The 17,469-nt window shown below is 41.2% G+C and overlaps 1 long non-coding RNA gene across 1 annotated transcript; it reads left to right on the top strand.

The window, feature by feature from the left end:
* Positions 1-204: 204 nt before the first annotated feature.
* On the top strand, positions 205-16,711 carry LOC123585393. Its single transcript, XR_006706133.1, has 4 exons — positions 205-376; positions 6,110-6,180; positions 6,345-6,482; positions 16,284-16,711. It is a non-coding gene; the product is annotated as an uncharacterized LOC123585393 (long non-coding RNA).
* The last annotated feature ends 758 nt before the right edge of the window (positions 16,712-17,469 follow it).

Below are 17,469 nucleotides of genomic sequence, written 5' to 3'. Positions count from 1 at the left end.
TCGTAATAGCGTCTGGCCCAGGGCATGGTGTGAACGTGGGCCACACACGATTTATTAATTTCATAGACACGAGTCCTCTGTGGGGTAGGGACTGGCATTCACATGTCACAGAGAAGGACACGGAGACTTGGTGGGGTGAGGCAACCTGCCCGACGACATCACACGGCAATACGAGGGAGCACTGGGATTTGAAGCCCAGTCAGTTTGACTTTGGAGGCTGAGTCTTTCAGCCACTACGTGGGATGATGTGCCTCCCACCGCTTCCATTTTTGGGAATTGAATGTGAAGGAAGAGTTGAGAATGATGTTACGAAAACTTTATTCCATAAGGATCTGACATGCAGCAGCTGAAAGCTGTTTAGGATATATCAAATACTGTATGGAGTTTTGCTATAACTTATTTAAATATGAAAGCATTACTTTTTTTTAGATGAATAAAGTCATCAAAAACTATACAAAAGAAAGAAATTATGAAGAAAAAAGCGATACTAATGACCAACCACATGGCACAATAGAATTTATTTTCTCAAAATTGCATTTAAATACTTCTTATTTGTGAGTGAGAAGCATTAGCTTTTCTTCACGATGTCTTTAAACTAGGGGAAGTTGTGTATATAAAGCAGTGGTGCTGTGGCCTGTGTCTTTTTTTCTTTTTCTAATTGAGGTTGAATGGACACACAACATTATGTTATTTTCATGTGTATACCGCAATGATCTGATATTTGCATATGTTGAGAAGTGATCACAATAAGCCTTGTTAATATCCATCACTGCATGTAGTTACAAATCTTTTTCTTCCTGGGGTGAGAACTTCCAAGATTTACTCTCTTAGCAACTTTCAAATACACAACACGATTTTTTTTTTTAATTTTTTAAATTTATTTTTGAGAGAATGTTATGTCCAGAATTCATGATCCCCAAAGACCACTAGGGAGCCGAGTCCGATGCAAAAGCAAAAGAGCCTTTACTCGAGCTAGCTCGAGCTCAATCCCCTACCTGCACCGACGCAGCGGTGAGATCCCAGGGAGAGAGAGCGAGTTTCAAAAGCACAAAGGTTTTATAGGGGTCTAGGGGCAGTTGGTGAGGTAATGGCTGTGGCCTCAGCTGATTGGCTGGGGAAGGGTCAGAGTCCTGTTACGCAGGTCGCTGGGCGTGTTTTGATCAGGAAGTTTGAAAGGGTGAGCGGGAGGTTACTCAAGGGGAGGAGGCGCGATCTGAGGTTTCTGCGATTTTCCCGGAAAAGGGGTCATGTCGGGGACATAGTCACTCAAGGTGGAGAACACAGAACAAGATGGAGTCTGCTGGCGTAGGCCCGCCCTTTCGAGAGAGAGAGAGAGAGAGAGAGAGCAAGTAGGGGAGGGGCAGAGAAATAGAGAATCCCAGGCAAGCTCCGGGCTGTCAACACAGAGCCCGACGCAGGCCTCGAACCCATGAACCAAGAGATCATGACCGAAGCCAAGATCAAGAGTTGGACGCTTAACCCACTGAGCCACCCAGGCGCCCCTACAACCGTCTTATTAACTGTAGTCACCGTGTTGTACGTTACATCCCCAAGACTTTGACCCCCTTCACCGGTGGCATTTTTTAAAATGACATTTGGCTCCTTCTCATGCAATCGCTCCTCCCCATTAGCCGTTCTGACTCGGAGAGCTGCAAGCTGATCACCAGCCACAACTCTTTGAGGTAGCAAAGGTAGTCTCCCAGCCTTCTTTTTCTAACAAATTCATAAACAGCAATTCTCGGAAAATAGAGCACTTGGACTAGTGGGGGTGGGGGTGGGGAGTTGGGGAGTGTCTGGAGCCAGGAGGTCTCCTGAGAAGTGTAGCATCTACAGAGAAGTCTCTGCGAGTGGGGCAAAAGTAGGAAGAAGTATTGGACTTGTAGTTTTCCGTGTACTTTACAGGTTCGGCTGATCAAAGAATCAGACCTTGGAAGTAGGACAAAAGGTAACAAAGTAGAACTGAAATCAATGAGTGGGGACCCCAAATTGGGTAATTAACTGGAAGCTGAGCAAATCGACCAGCCCTGGGCTTTTGCTCTGAGCAGAGCTCACACCTCCCAAAGAGAAAGAGGTGAGCCCATGTCAGAACAATAATAGGGGATTACTTGGAACAGCAGAAACGCCCAATATTGGTGGCTTGCGGAAATAATTTACAGGTACGTCACAAGACAGTATGTATGGTACAACTCTATCTTTGAAAAAGAAATAATGTAGACATTCTCAGTGAACTCTGACATCATGTTCACCGGAAACACAAATGAACTTGCTGACTTTGAAGGTGTCTACCTTTGTGTTGGAGAGGTCATTGAGAGGTTGTGATGACCAGCTGACCCGTGAGCTGACCCCGGGCACTCGGAGGCTCCTCACCTCCTCCCCATCCTTGAGATGTGGGTTCTGCTTGCCTTGGCTGCTCCCAGAGGCTGCTCCAAGGACACAGCCTTGAGTTGGCAATGTGGTGTTGAGAGCATCAGGCTGGCATACGTAACGAAACCCAGTTAACGCCTCTATATGAGCTTTTAAGATTCAGCAGGTGGATGTGGGGAGGTCATCCAGGATTAGCCTCACACATCAATTCCCTTGCTTATTAAAACTGCCACCTGCAACCTGGTGTGGCTGCCTGTTTCTTGGGTCTCTCCCTGCCCCCTGTAACCAGGGGGCAGTTTCAGATTAGCTTTCGGATGTTCCCGAAGAGCTTGAGAGCAAACACTTGGTTTCATATGAAATTTTTTGACACTAAAGAATATTGAATCAGGGGCGCCTGGGTGGCTCAATTGGTTAAGCCACCGACTCTCGATTTTGGCTCAGGTCATGATCTCACGGTTTGTGGGTTTGAGCCCCGCATTGGGCTCTGCGCTGACAGTGAGGAGCCTGCTTGGGATTCTCTCTCTCCCACTCTCTCCCTCTGCCCCTCTCCTGCTCTCTCTCTCTCTCTCTCAAAACACATAAACCTTAAAAAAAGGAATATTTATTCGGGATCATAAATGGGTCATGTACACATAAGTACGGTTGAAATGATTTCAAACAGTAACATAGCTACTCTTTTGATTGCTCATGATATGGCAGGTACCATTTCAAACATCTTCAATGTATTAACTTATTTAAACGGAGATATTATCACCTTCACTGTACAGATGAGGAAACTGAACATAGTGATTGTAGATAAACGTGGCTAAGGCCACAGAGCTGAAAAACGGCGGGGGTGGGATTTGAACTCAAGCTCTTTGGTGCCAGAACACAACTTCTTAGAAACCAAATGATGAGGGAAACAAAGACTAGAGAAAGGTAGCTTCGATTAAATCTCCTTAACAGGGGCGCCTGGGTGGCGCAGTCGGTTAAGCGTCCGACTTCAGCCAGGTCACGATCTCGCGGTCCGTGAGTTCGAGCCCCGTGTCAGGCTCTGGGCTGACGGCTCAGAGCCTGGAGCCTGTTTCCGATTCTGTGTCTCCCTCTCTCTCTGCCCCTCCCCCGTTCATACTCTGTCTCTCTCTGTCCCAAAAATAAATAAACGTTGAAAAAAAAAAATTAAATCTCCTTACAGCTTGCAGCCCACTGACAGACAACTGAAACCTCTAGAGTGTGACCTTCTTCAAGGAACTCATGGCTGCCTTACTGCCTTAATGTTTTTGTTTGATTAAAAACTAAAGGTAACTTTGTCTTTTTTTTCAATTTTTTTTTTCAATTTATTTTTGAGAGAGAGAGAGAGAGAGAGAGAGAAAGCACAAGTCGGGGAGGGGCAGAGAGAGAGGGAGACAGAGAATCTCCAGCAGACTCCGCCCTGTCAGCACGAAACCCAATTCCAGGATCGAACTCACCAAACTCACGAAAGCATGAGATCATGACCTGAGCAGAAATCAAGAGCCGGACACTTCACTGACTGAGTCACCCAGGCGCCCCAAAAGTAACCTTATCTTAACAGCAGCTAGCCCCTCAAGGTCCTGAAAGCCTTGCTTCCAAATTCCTAAGAGACTTACTCTATCCCTAACCCCTACTAGTTAAAAAGTATATAATCAGTCACTCCTCACAACTCTAGTGCAGCTCTTTCTGCCCACAGGTCCTGTCCCTGTGCTATAAAAAAGTCACCTTTTTGCACCAAAAACGTCTCAAGAATTCTTTGTTAGTTGTCTGCTCACGAACCCCACTTCCTAATTTCATCACTAAACTAAACTACTTCTGGTGTAGAAATAAACAACACGGAACTTCCAGAGAGTTGTGGCGAATGTGCACTAACGTGAAAATAGAGGAATGCCCCAATCTCCAGAAGTTTCCAAGAGAGACTCTTAAATAGATGAACCATTTTAGATATACTTAGATTCTGCTACTGCTTGAGTAGGGGTAGTCACTGGTGAACTAGAGAACCTGTCAAGTGACTGTGTAAAATGTTGAGACAATTAACCAGTTCAATAAAAAATCTCCTCAGACGTACTCAATGTGTTATACCATCACATCCTTCTGACTTTACCTTTTTTTTTTTTTTTAAGTTTATTTATTTATTTTAAGAGAGAAAGAGAACATGAGCAGAGAGCGGAGAGCCCAACCAGCGGCTAGAACTCACGAAGCGTGAAATCATGACCTGAGCTGAAATCCAGAGTCAGCCGCTTGACCAACTGAGCCACCCAAGCGCCTCATGACTTTTTACCTTTTAACAAAGTTATAATGTTGCTTTAAACTGAAATCACCTTGAGCCTATGAAGACACATTTTGATAGGTAAATGAACTTCATTAATATTTATTGAGAAAGAGGCAAATCTTGGACAGCCGTTGTAAAGTTTGAGTTTTTAAAATATTTGGCAGTTTTATTTATCTGTTCTATACGAAGTTCAGAAAAGCTGTTTAGAATGATGTGAACTTCTAATCACAGATTTGTAGAAGTGTGACTTCTGAAAAATACTCATTGATAAATGAATGTATGTTGAATATGCTTATATAAGTGTAATATATAGTATTATATACGCAAGATGGAAATGACTAGGGCTTAGGCTGCTGTCTTTGCTGAATTTTCCTGTATGAAGTTAACTATACCAAAGTCAACCCTGCCCCCCCCCAAAAAAAAAAAAAAAGTTCTGCTATTCTGAAGTGATTCCTGACCCATTTCCTAAGTCATGAGTTAGCCGACTGTGTGTATGGGCTGGTTGGTGGGATAAGGAATCAATCTAACTCTGGAATTTTTGCGCAGACTAAAATAAGCAGAAGTGAATGGAAAGGAAAAGTGGAAGAGCTTTTACTAGAAAGTTAAAGAAGAAGCAAAAGGGGGCTCTGTTGGAAATAGTAGTGTGAAAATAAATGTACTTAGGTTGGAAGAAAGAGACAAAGAACAGCCATAGCCACAGCTATTCTTAGGACACTAGGATACAGGTGACAGTCTTGTCCCTAAATGGGCTTACCGGTTAGGGTCCTAACTGGTAAGATATTTGTACTGTGGCCTAGCATGGTGCAAATAGCCTTGTCATGCTTCCTGAGGAACTGATCATGAAATTCTGTCTCATCTTCACATCCTGCCATTATTTTGAGATTGTGGGTGCCACTGTCTCGACGAGGTTGAGACTCAGTGATATAAATCTTGTGGTCTTGTCTTGGACTTACAGAATTCTAGTGGAAACATTCTAGCAAACAGGATAGACATAGTTTCATGGACCCCTGGGCTTAATAAATGGAATGTTTAGGAAGAATGACCAGAATCTGACTTTTTTCACCTAGGGGTCCTTAAGGGCCATTGAGATCTTACATGGAATTTAGTTGGTAAACTGTATCTCTCCTGTTACCAAGGATGGGATACTGGTAGAATTCCTAGAGAAATAAAATTAGGATTTGATGTACCCACATCAAGATTCTCTCGATTCCCATTTCATAGTGAAGAGTCTGCCATTTTTGTTCATTCTTCCTGAGACTTTCAAGGTGCTGTGGATGAGGGGGTAGAAGCCAGGGAGAGGTTGTAGGATCTCACTTAATATTCTTATACTTTTTTATTTGGGATTTTTTTTTTCTCACCAATAGATTCTCATTTCTTCTACCTCCTAACAGTTGTCCTGATTTCACATGTGTTTACAGCCTTTCATTCCATTCCTGTCCTTCCACTTCCAAAATTTCTCACAATTGTGCTTTTGTTTTGCAGTGATAATTGCTCACAGCCCTTATATCTCTACTGAACTCAGAAATAATTCAAGATCAAGACACAAGAGTCAGGTATAAGTAACTGAAACACAATTGTATTGCTAATAAAGTTGATGGTAGAATGGGGCTCCGATGGGCAGCTGTATCTGGGCTTTGTAATGGGATGACCCCACCAAAGGAGAGTTTAGGTCTGCAGAGCAGGTACATTTACCCAAATGGTTGTCTCACACTTGCAGGACCCGCTAATCATCGAAAGAAGAGAGAGACTTCACTCTGCCTGATGAAGAAAGGCTGGGCTCCAGAGAACGACACTCCCAGATATGGAGGTGTTTCCGAAATGGAGGCTTCCTCACAGAGCAGGAGATAAGCAAGATGTAAGTTTTCCCTTGAGATTGTTATGTCTGCCTCTACTTTCTTAAAAATGTCTATGTCTATTATCATGAAACTTCAGTTAGCTGTGAAATAGTCCTGGGGCACCTGGTTGGTTAAGCGTCCGACTCTTGATTTGGACTCACGACATGACTTGACAGTTCGTGAGCTCAAGTCCTGCATTGGGTTCTGTGCTGACAGTGTGGAACTTGCTTGGAATTCTCTCTCTCTCTCTTTCTCTCTCTGCCCCTACCCCACTCATGGTCTCTCTGTCTCAAAATAAATAAATAAACTTAAAAACAAATTGTTCTGATCACTTGGAGCTGCTACTTTCAGTGAATTTTACCTAAGAAGGAAAATGATGAACTTTGTCCAGTTCCAAACAACTGGCCCTTTGTATGTTTAAGTAAAAGATCAGAGTTCTCACTCTTGCATCATGGTAAAGCTATAGATTTTTAAAAACATGCAAAATTGGATTTTTAATCTGGAATAACTGAACATTTCACTCTTCTCCCCCACCCTCCCCATATCTTCTCTCCCATCCTAATCTTATATCTTATTTAAAAAATAGGTAATATTTTTCCCAAAATTTTGATATTTGAGGGGACTAAATAGACAAATGACCCTGATAGTTGGTTGTTGCTAGAAAAAAAAATGGTAAATTTAGCTATTCTAATCTAAATCTAAATTTCTTATTTTTGGTAAATGTTTCTCAACTTTTACCTGTCATATAAATTATAATCTATAATAATAAATTAGCTCATTTGTATTGGAATATATTTCAGAGTTTACCTGAAAGGATTAAATGGAAATTTTAAAGATGAATGGTCCTTAGAAACTTCTATAAATTTTTTTTTTTCTGGATTAAAATTATTCTGGATGGAGTAGAGCAATCAGCTCTTTTTCTCAATCATTTGAGATGGTTGAAATTTCTCAATCATTTGCCTGTGTGGAGCAGATTCAAAACCATGTATGGTGAAGAATGTTGGCCTCAAGCTCTCTTTGGGCTTGTATCTTAGGTTGGAGAGATGACCTACTTTAACGACAGCTGCCCCATTTCGGACTCTCAGTTCCAGAAAACAGTGTGACTCCCATTCTATAATTGTGATCAAAATGACCTTCTTAAAAATTACTCGACTCCAGAGTAACTTTCAGAGACAACATTCTCAATATTAAGAAAAATTACTGTTGAGAGAAACAGTATTTAGCCAAGATTTCTCAAAAGACAGTAGGCCGATTATTCTAAAACACATCACAGGAGGAAATTTCATTAGCAAAAAGAAGAGGAACCAGATCAATTGAGATCCTGTTGCAATGAGGCTAAAGACGCCACGAAGGATATTGTTATTATAACACAGCGTCCTCATTGATAGGAACCCCCAGAAAAACTCCTGCCTCGTCTTAATACTGAGTATAATTTTTGTTCTCCTTACCAGTTGGTCTGTTTTTATTTCATAAGCCCTATGGTTTGCTTATCTGCATTTCCCTTTTTGGTTTGATTAATAAAAGTTAAACCCAAATCGGTGGCCCAGCTGTGGCACGTAGATAAATCATTGTAGAGAATATGTTTTTCCCTAAATTTTTTTTGATTCTCAAACTTACAAAAGAACTGAACTAGTGTAATAAACACCTTTATACCTTTTACCTAGTTTCATTAGTTATTCATGTTTCGTCCCTTTCATTTTCTTTCTCTTACACACATACATACACGTACTTTTGGCTGTATCTTTTGAAAACAATGTCAATATCATGACACTTTACTCTTATTCCTGCATAAATCTACTAAAAATAAGAATATATGTATATATCTAAATTTACATATACCATTTACAGGATATAAACTTCTTTAGAGCCTAACAATTTTATGAACACATTTCCATGTGCATGGAGGCTCTCAGGAAAAATTTGTTAAATGAATTAATGAATTTTAATGGCTGCAGACATTTCCACTATATAATTTATTGTTGCACATTTTAGATTTTTTTTTTCAGTTTTACTATCATAAATAAAGAAAAAAAAGTTGTACTATTTCATTCCCTTTCCAGGCAACTGGATCTTCATCAGTTATTCCCATTATTGATGCTTATGAGTACAGGGCATCTCTCTGGTGCAGTGCCTGGGACATAGAACCTTCTTAGTAAATAGTAGCCTGTGTTTCAGTAAGTAGTTAGAAAATTCCACTATGCATAAAAAGTTCAATGAGAATGTAACAACCGGGGGAGGTGAATGTAGTATCTATTGATTCCAGGGCAGTTTTTACTAAGGGTCTTGCCTGATTTTGCATTGTTCTCCCATTTCATTGTCCTTAGTGCCTGATTTCTTTGCCCTTAATTTCATATCTGTATTAAATTTGAGTTAAACAAATATATATACTAAACAATCATAAGGGGAAGCAATCTGCTAAGTACCAAAGGGATGCAATAACAAATTAACAAAATAAAAGTTCGAGAAAGAAAGAAAAAAAACCCCAGAAGTTATAATGCCAGTGTTTGAAGAATTGCATTATGGAGGAGATAATCATAAAATCCGATGCTCCCAGTGCTTCTGGTCCAACAGTCTTTCAATTTCTATCTTCTTAATTTAGAAATAATTTAGAAGTGGGGCGCCTGGGTGGCTTAGTCAGTTAAATGACTCCTGATTTCAGCTAAGGTCATGATCTCATCTTTGTGAGTTTCATCCCCATGTCAGGCTCCTTGCTGACAGCATGGAGCCTGCTCGGAATTCTCTCTTCCCCTCTCTCTTTGCCTCTCTCTCTCTCAAAATAAATAAATAAACATTAAAAAGCAAAACAAGAAGTAGAAATAAGTGCTATTTATCTTGCCAAGGAAAAATGTACTGGACTATCCACCAAAGAGATCTTCCACTAGAAAGGTCCTTGGATGGAACTAGCATTGGAACTTTAGGGTTTTTTTCTTTTTTCTTTTTTTTAATGTGTATTTATTTTAAGGGGGGGTGGGTGGAGGAGCAGCAGAAGAGGAAGAGAGAGAATCCCCAGCAGGCTCCATGCTCAGTGTGGAGCTTACTTTCATGACTGTGAGATTATGACCTGAGCTGAAATCAAGGGTCAGTTGCTTAACCGACTGAGCCACCCAGGCGCCCCAACCTCAGATTTTCAGATTTAACTTTTTTAAAAAAATGTTTATTCATTTATTTTTGAGAGGGACAGAGAGAGAGAGAACGCAGACGCACAAGTGGGGCAGGGGCAGGGGCAGAGAGACAGGGAGACAGAATTTGAAGCAGGCTCCAGGCTCTGAGCTGTCAGACCAGAGTCTGACACAGGGCTCGAACTTAAGAGCTGTGAGATCATGACCTGAGCCAAAGTCAAATGCTTAACCAACTGGGCCACCCAAGCATCCCATAACTTTTTTTTTAATCGAGGCATAATTGACTTACAACACTATTTAAGTCTCAGGTGTTCAAAAGAATGATTTGATATTTGCATATATGGTGAAATGGTCACCACAGTAATTCAGTCCATCACCTCATATAGGTACAGAATGTTTTTTCTTGTGATGAAAACTTTTAAGATCTACTCTCTTGCAACTTTCAAATATACAATTCAGTATTGTTAACTACAGTCCCCATGCTGTACATTACATCCCCAGGACTTATTTATTTCATTTTGTAACTGGAAGTGTGTACCTTTCAATCCCCTTTACCCATCTGACAACCACCGATCTGTTCTCTGGATCTATGAGTTCCTTTTTTGTTTTTCCTTTTTGTTTGTTTTGAGATCTCACATGAGTGAGATCATATGGTCTTTGACTTTCTCTGTCTGACTTGTTTCACTTAGCATACTGCCTTCAAGATCCATTGCATTTAACTCTTAATAACATTTTAAAGCACCTTTGTATATTGAGTCTTGCAGCTGTAAGCCCTATACCAGTATCACCTTGAGTGTGATGTGAGTCTCTTCAGGGACTCATAAAGAATTGTCCTCCTGCTGACTTTCCCACTGCTTTATTACTTGGATAATAATATGCAACACTTAAATTTACAAAGGTGCCAAGGCATCATATTAATGAAATATTTTTTTTTTTTTTTTTTTTTTATTTAAAAAAAATTTTTTTTTTTCAACGTTTATTTATTTTTGGGACAGAGAGAGACAGAGCATGAACGGGGGAGGGGCAGAGAGAGAGGGAGACACAGAATCGGAAACAGGCTCCAGGCTCTGAGCCATCAGCCCAGAGCCTGACGTGGGGCTCGAACTCACGGACCGCGAGATCGTGACCTGGCTGAAGTCGGACGCTTAACCGACTGCGCCACCCAGGCGCCCCTAATGAAATATTTTTAAGATAATGGTAATATGAGTAGGAAAAGGTTTTCAGAATTAAGGGTGTAAAATAATTTCATGACTTAAGTAGAATTTGCCTACCAACCTATTTTAGGGAACAGAATCTATATTCTATTTAAAAATCAGTACAAGGGGCACCTGGGTGACTCAGTCGGTTAAGCGTCTGACTTCAACTCAGGTCATGATCTCGCGGTGAGTTCGAGCCCCGTGTCAGGCTCTGTGCTGACAGCTCGGAGCCTGGAGCCTGCTTCAGATTCTGTGTCTCCCTCTCTCTCTGCCCCTCTCCCACTTGCACTGTCTTTGTCTCTCTCAGAAATAAATAAACATTATACACATAAATAAATAAATAAAAATCAAAATCAATACAAAATATATGTTTCTTCCCTTTCCGTACAAGGATCAGTGTTTCGTCCCTAAAAGATATTTGTCGAGAGCAGGAGCTTGGGTTCTTTGTGTTGAATTACTGTGTGTAAGAGTTGTGTACAGTCCCTGGTGAATGAAAAGTTGAAACAGAAGAAGCTTTTAGGAAATCAGAAGAAAGTTACCAGGATGAGGGACTAGAGGAACCATAGGTGCAGTCATTATGAAATAAATTTGAGAACTCAGGAGCTTAACAATTAGAGGAAAGACAAGATACAGGGCCACAGAGGAACAACACAAGACAAAGAAAATCCCCAGATTGCAGTGCCCTGGGGTTTAAAGTAGCTGAGCCTAACAACCAGTGGAATCACCTCCTCTCAGCTGTGGGACTTGCAGGGTCTTGACGGGATCAGATTATTCTGACAAACCGTTTTTCTCTCTCAAAACTCACGGTAGCAAGTTACTCTTGACTCTTGAGTAATTCTCTAACTGTTGCTCAACTATTGGTTAACGTGGCACTTGTATCTCCTTCTGGATCATAAATGGATTATGATACACCCGGGAAAGGCTTGACGAGATTATGCAATTACAAAGATCACGTTCAGGTTGTAGGAGGCTAGTATGCTTTGTAAAAGGGACTGGAGGTCATGCAAAGTCACAGATCTGACTCCAGTGAAACAAAATAGATAACGTGCAAACCACGGCAATGGTGGGAATTCACTGGGCCTGTCACCAGAAGAAATGCTGGCCAAGTCTTGGTAGCTAAGTTGAATGGCACTTTCCCAAAGGGATGCATTTTAGTCTCTTTTCTCAGTGAGTCCTGTGAAAGGTGGAAGAAACATGGAGACATCGTCAGGACAGGGGGAAATGACACAATGGCTACTCTGTTGAGCGTTTTCCCCATAGGTGCTTTCCCATATGTGTGTGCACTGGGTGAAGAGCCAACTCTCAGCACACTCCTCCTACGTCAGTGACCACGAGGTCAAGTTTGCCTTACTGGATCTCCCAAATCCTCCAGCTCTCTCCACATTACACGGCTGCCTATATGTTTGTTCTCTACATATTTTGTATTAATTCAGCTTTGCTCTGTGAGTCTGTATTTTTATGCTGCTCAAGATCATGGGTCTGTCAGCCTTGTCCAATTCTGGGTCCTCAGTGCCTGGCACACAGTGGGTGTGATAGTTAATTTTATGCATCAGTTTGGGTAGGCTGTGGTGCCCATGGTCAAACACCAGTCTGGATCTTGCTGTGAAAGTTTTATTTGAGATATGATGAGTATTTAAATCAGGAGACTTTGAGTAAGGAGATTGTTCTTCATTCTATCAGTGGACCTCATCCAACCAGTTGAAGGCCTTAAGAGAAAAGACTGAGCTCTCCCAAGGAATGAATTCTGCCTGTAGATAGGCTTTAGCTTCAAGACTACAACATTATCTCTTTCTTGGGTCTCCAGTCTGCCTGCAAATTTCAGACTTGCCAGCCTCCATAATCATGTGAGCCAATTCTTTACAATAATTTTCTTTCTCTCCCTCTCTTCCTCTCTCTGCCTGTCTCTGTCTCTCTCTTTATATATAGATAGAGATCTATCTATATGTATCTGTTTATCTATCTATCTATCTATCTATCTGTCTATCTATCATCTATCTCCTCATTGTTTTGTTTCTCTAGAGAACCCTGGCTAATACATACAGTGGACACTCAGTAAATATTTGTGAGATGAATAAATAGGAGGGAGAGTGGGGATGTGGCACAGTCCTGCTTGTTCCAAATGAACAAATTGTCCAAGAGTGTTGGAGCAGGATAGACACTATTTCGTGATATTAATTACCCGAGGAACTCATGGATGTATACACTGTCTGTCATAGATGTTCCAAAACTAAGCAATGGATTAAAATATGTGTAATGGATATACGGGCTCTTTGTTTTTATGACTCAGAAGTGTTAAAGGAACCGGTTTCTTTAAGAGCATGTAAGCTCACTTGGCTCCAGGGGAGAATTCCCTTCACACTAGGACAGAGCTCTCCAAGCCATTAAAAGAGAGGAGCATATATTCCAAATAAGTGAGCAATGATGTTTCCACATTGTGGTTTAAAAAGTTTAATCCAGGGGCGCCTACCTAGCTCTGCCAGTGGAGCATGTGACTCTTGATCTTGGGGCTGTGAATTTGAGCCCCACGTTGGGTGTAGGGATTACTTAAAAATAAAATCTTTAAAAATAAATAAATGAAAAAAATAAAAAGCTTAACCCAGTATAGGAAAAGTGTAAAGGTAGAGAAATATTGCATTTACCTAATTAAAAAAACATTTTAGGGGCGCCTGGGTGGCTCAGTCGGTTAAGCGTCCGACTTCAGCTCAGGTCACAATCTCGCGGTCAGTGAGTTCGAGCCCCGCGTCAGGCTCTGGGCTGTTGGCTCAGAGCCTGGAGCCTGCTTCCGATTCTGTGTCTCCCTCTCTCTCTGCCCCTCCCCCGTTCATGCTCTGTCTCTCTCTGTCTCAAAAATAAAAATAAAACGTTAAAAAAAAAAAATTAAAAAAAAAAAAAAAAACATTTTATGTAAAGCAATTTGGTTTAATGAAGTTGTTAAAGTCTTATGTGTGTTGTAGATGCAGATTGTACATAATTTTCTAAAAGTTTTCATTTGTTTCACCAAAATTCATTTCAGCATTATCAAACACTGTGCCCACAGTCTTTTGTTGTGGGTTTACTCAAACCCTTTGAGTAAGGATGTAAATTAGATATTGAAGAATTGGTTTAAATAGAAAGAAACACTATTATTTAAACTTCATTGATTACAAAGGAAGAATTATGATGTTGGAAATTAAATAAGTCTCTATTTTAGGAGATTATTATGTAGCTTAAAAAGAAATAGAAAAAAAAATGTGAGTTGTTCTACTCTGAGCTCTTTTTCCTCTTCATTAACACTCAGAGATTTTCTGTATACTTGGTGAAGGCTGACATTTCATTTCACTTTATTAATAATATTAGAATAAATGATGTATTTTTATTTGTATTCCATATCTTAGTCTATCCTTCATTGCCTAATATAGGGGTCAGTAAACTTTTTTTTTTTTTTTTGCAAAGAGGCAGATAAATATTTTAGGCTTTGTGGGCCAAATGGTCTCTGTTGCGACTACTCTACAGAAAACAGCCATGGGAGGTATGTAAACAGATGGGCATGGCTGTGTTACAATAAAACTTTATTTATAAAAGTAGAGAGTGGACTGGGCTGGACTTGGTCTGTAGGACATAGTATTTTGTCCCTTGGTCTAACCTTTTGTGTCATTTGTTTTATCTTTGGCAGTTAGACCTTGTCTTATTCAACCAGCTTGAGAGTTTAACCCATTTACATTTATTTTCAAGTGATAAAGTTGGACTTTATTTCCATCATTGTGTTTATGGCTTCCATTTTTTAATATTTCCATGTTTTTCCTTACTATGTGGACAATGCTGTCTCTGCTTGTCTCTTCTCTGGCATTTAGAAAGTTGTGTATATTGTTTTTTGGTTTTATCGGTGGAAGTTTTCAGAAGTATTCTGTAACTTACCCCTGTGTCCAGGTGATCAGGGCTGTTCAAACATGTACCAGTTCTTGGACTTCCTGGGAAACTGTTGTATCAATGGTGATAGGATTGCAATTTTCTTCTTGGAAGTCAGGTGTGGGGCTGACTTGGGCTGTTTGAATGGCAGCAAAATCTGCCATCTTGAGTGATAAACTGATACCTTGAAGTGTGAGGCTGCCATGCCAAAAACCTAGAAAAGTGTTAATGGTCCAAGTTAGACAGAGGTGAGACTTTTGGTTAAATGGTAACCTGTGATAATGTGGAATGCCAATGATGACCTAACTTCTACTCTAAAGAAAGGTCTGCAAACTATGACCCACAGGCTAGAGTTGGGTCCACTCTGTTTTTATACAGCCTGCAAGTCAAGAATAGTTTTTACATTTTCATATGATTGAAAAAGTCAAAAGAAAAATGTCATTTCATGATATGTGCAAATTGTATGCGATTCAAATTTCAGTGCCCATAAATACAGTTTTTTGAACCATAGCCATACTTGATAAGGTTTGAAGTGTTGGGATTCGGAGCCAACAGGCAAGAAAAAATTCTTGAGATGTCTTTGATGCAAAAAGGTGGTTTTATTAAAGCACAGGGACAGGACCTATGGGTAGAGTTGCCCCAAGATTGTGAAGAGTGACTGATTTTATACTTGGGAATTGGGGGGAGGTAAAGTCAAGGGGAAGTTTCCAAAAGGATTTTCATATGCTAAAGAAGACTCACAGGATCCTGGAGGCCTAGCTAGTGTCAAGCTAAATTTGTTTTTCCCTCTAGAAAAGCATTAACATTAAGACGGTTAGGAGTTCCTGGAGGAATATTTTTCGATCGATGAGCTGCAGGTTATAAGGAAATTTAATTTTATCTACATTTCTTTCTGCTTTTGTTTCCCACATCAATACTCATTCATTTAATTACTGTCAATGGCTGCTTTCGAGCTATAGCCGTGGAGCTGAGTAGTTATGTGTGAGGAGTAAGCCCACCGACCCAATCAAGGAGGGACGCGGAGACTCGGAGCACAATGAAGTGAGGCTTTCATCAACATTCTTGCAAGGGCAGTTGTCTGACAGACAGACGCACTTGGGACAGTTACAGCAGACAGTTTATCTCCTAGCATATAAGTCCCTCCCCTGGTTCCTCATTGGCTGAGTACTACAGAGGCAAGCCCCTCCCCTGGTTCCTCATTGGCTGAGTACTACAGAGGTTACAGCCTGACCCGGAAATCCCCTATGTCCATGTAAGGCAAAAAGTAGTCTGATTGGAACAAATGTACATCCCTGGTGTGACTCAGAGACTTTTGGTCCCTCTTCTCTTTGTTCTTTGGCGCATGCTCATTGCAAAGCCTGAGAAAATATACCCGCGAAATGGAAAGGGGAAGAAGAACCAGGAAGTGAAGTGTCTAAAGGTTTGGGACTCCACTGTGGGGGGGTTTGTACATATTTCCAATAGGTTGTAACCTTACTCTTAACCAGACAGCACAGCTTTTATTCGGTACTTTTGAAAATGAATCATCTCCCTAACTTTGCACATTGTGGCAGGACTGTATGGCCTGCAAAGGTATTTACTACCTCAACCTTTACAGGAAGTTTGCTGTCTCTTGCTTTAGACTCTAGAGAAATGTGGGAGATGCAGAAGAGAAGCATCGAAGGAAGAGACTTCAAAAGAGAAGAGCTGGAGAAGGTGCAAGGCCTTGGGACATGTTTACACAGCTGAACGAGGCTGCAGCTTGTAAGGAACACCTAGAGCGCTTAACATTGTCCAGGGCCAGAGCATCCTTCACACCTGACCCTTCCTAGTGTTCTAGAAACCAATTAGCTTGAAATTCAACCTTGAAAAGCTAAACCATTAGATTGATTAACACACTTGCTTAGCTGACTTTATGCATGTAGTCTTCAGCAGTTATCCTAATAAAAAGAAGCTTCATTCTGGAGTCGGGGCCTCATTCTGACTCACGTCTGACGACCTTCGCCTAACTGCATTTTGTTTGCAGACTCATCTTGTGTAACTCTGGCCATACTCCCTGCAACAGAGAAAGAAGTTGAAAAACAATGGTAGGAATTGTGATATTTTTTTATAAGAAATACAGATTTGGTTTTCATCCCCGCTGCACAGAGCTCCTCAACTCCTTGGAATTTTCGGAGAGGAGAGCAATAAAGGTATCTTTTGTTATGTTAATGAGGCAACATAGCCTGTGCTTAAGGATGGGGCTCGTTGCCAGGGGAACTGACTGGAATAGAAGCTTGGGACTCTCATTTCCACCCCCTGAGTTCCAGAGAGGGTCTGGAGGTTGAATCATTCAGCGACGGCCAATGATTTCATCAATCATGCCTTTGTAACAAAGCCTCCATAAAAATCTAGAGGACGGTGGTCGGATGCTTCCAGGTTGTGAAGCAGAGCCCTTCCACGTACCACCATGACAGGCCCCCAAACGCCACAGGGACAGCCGCTCCTTTGTTCAGAAATTCGCTCTATATATCTCTTCATCTGGCCGTTGGAGCTGCTTTCTAAGTTCTGGGAGCCACTCTAGCAAATCAGTCAAACCCAAGGAGAGGGTCTTGGGAACCTCTGATGTATAGGCAGTCAGAAGCACAGGTGACAACAGGGACCTGTCATTTGGCAGCTGAAGTGGGGGCAGCCTTGTGGGACTGAGCCCGTGGGAATCTCATGTTATCTACGTAGATAGGATCGGAATTGTGTTTAATTGTAGGACACCCCACTGGTGTCAGAGGGTCTCTTGGTGTTGTGGGGAGAATCCACACTTTGGAATTGAGCGGCGCAGAAACAGGAGTGTG

This window comes from Leopardus geoffroyi, chromosome C3 (assembly GCF_018350155.1).
Source record: "Leopardus geoffroyi isolate Oge1 chromosome C3, O.geoffroyi_Oge1_pat1.0, whole genome shotgun sequence".
In the NCBI taxonomy this organism is placed as follows: domain Eukaryota; kingdom Metazoa; phylum Chordata; class Mammalia; order Carnivora; family Felidae; genus Leopardus; species Leopardus geoffroyi.
Note: the sequence above shows the minus strand (reverse complement) of the source record. Positions and strands in the feature narration are given on the sequence as shown.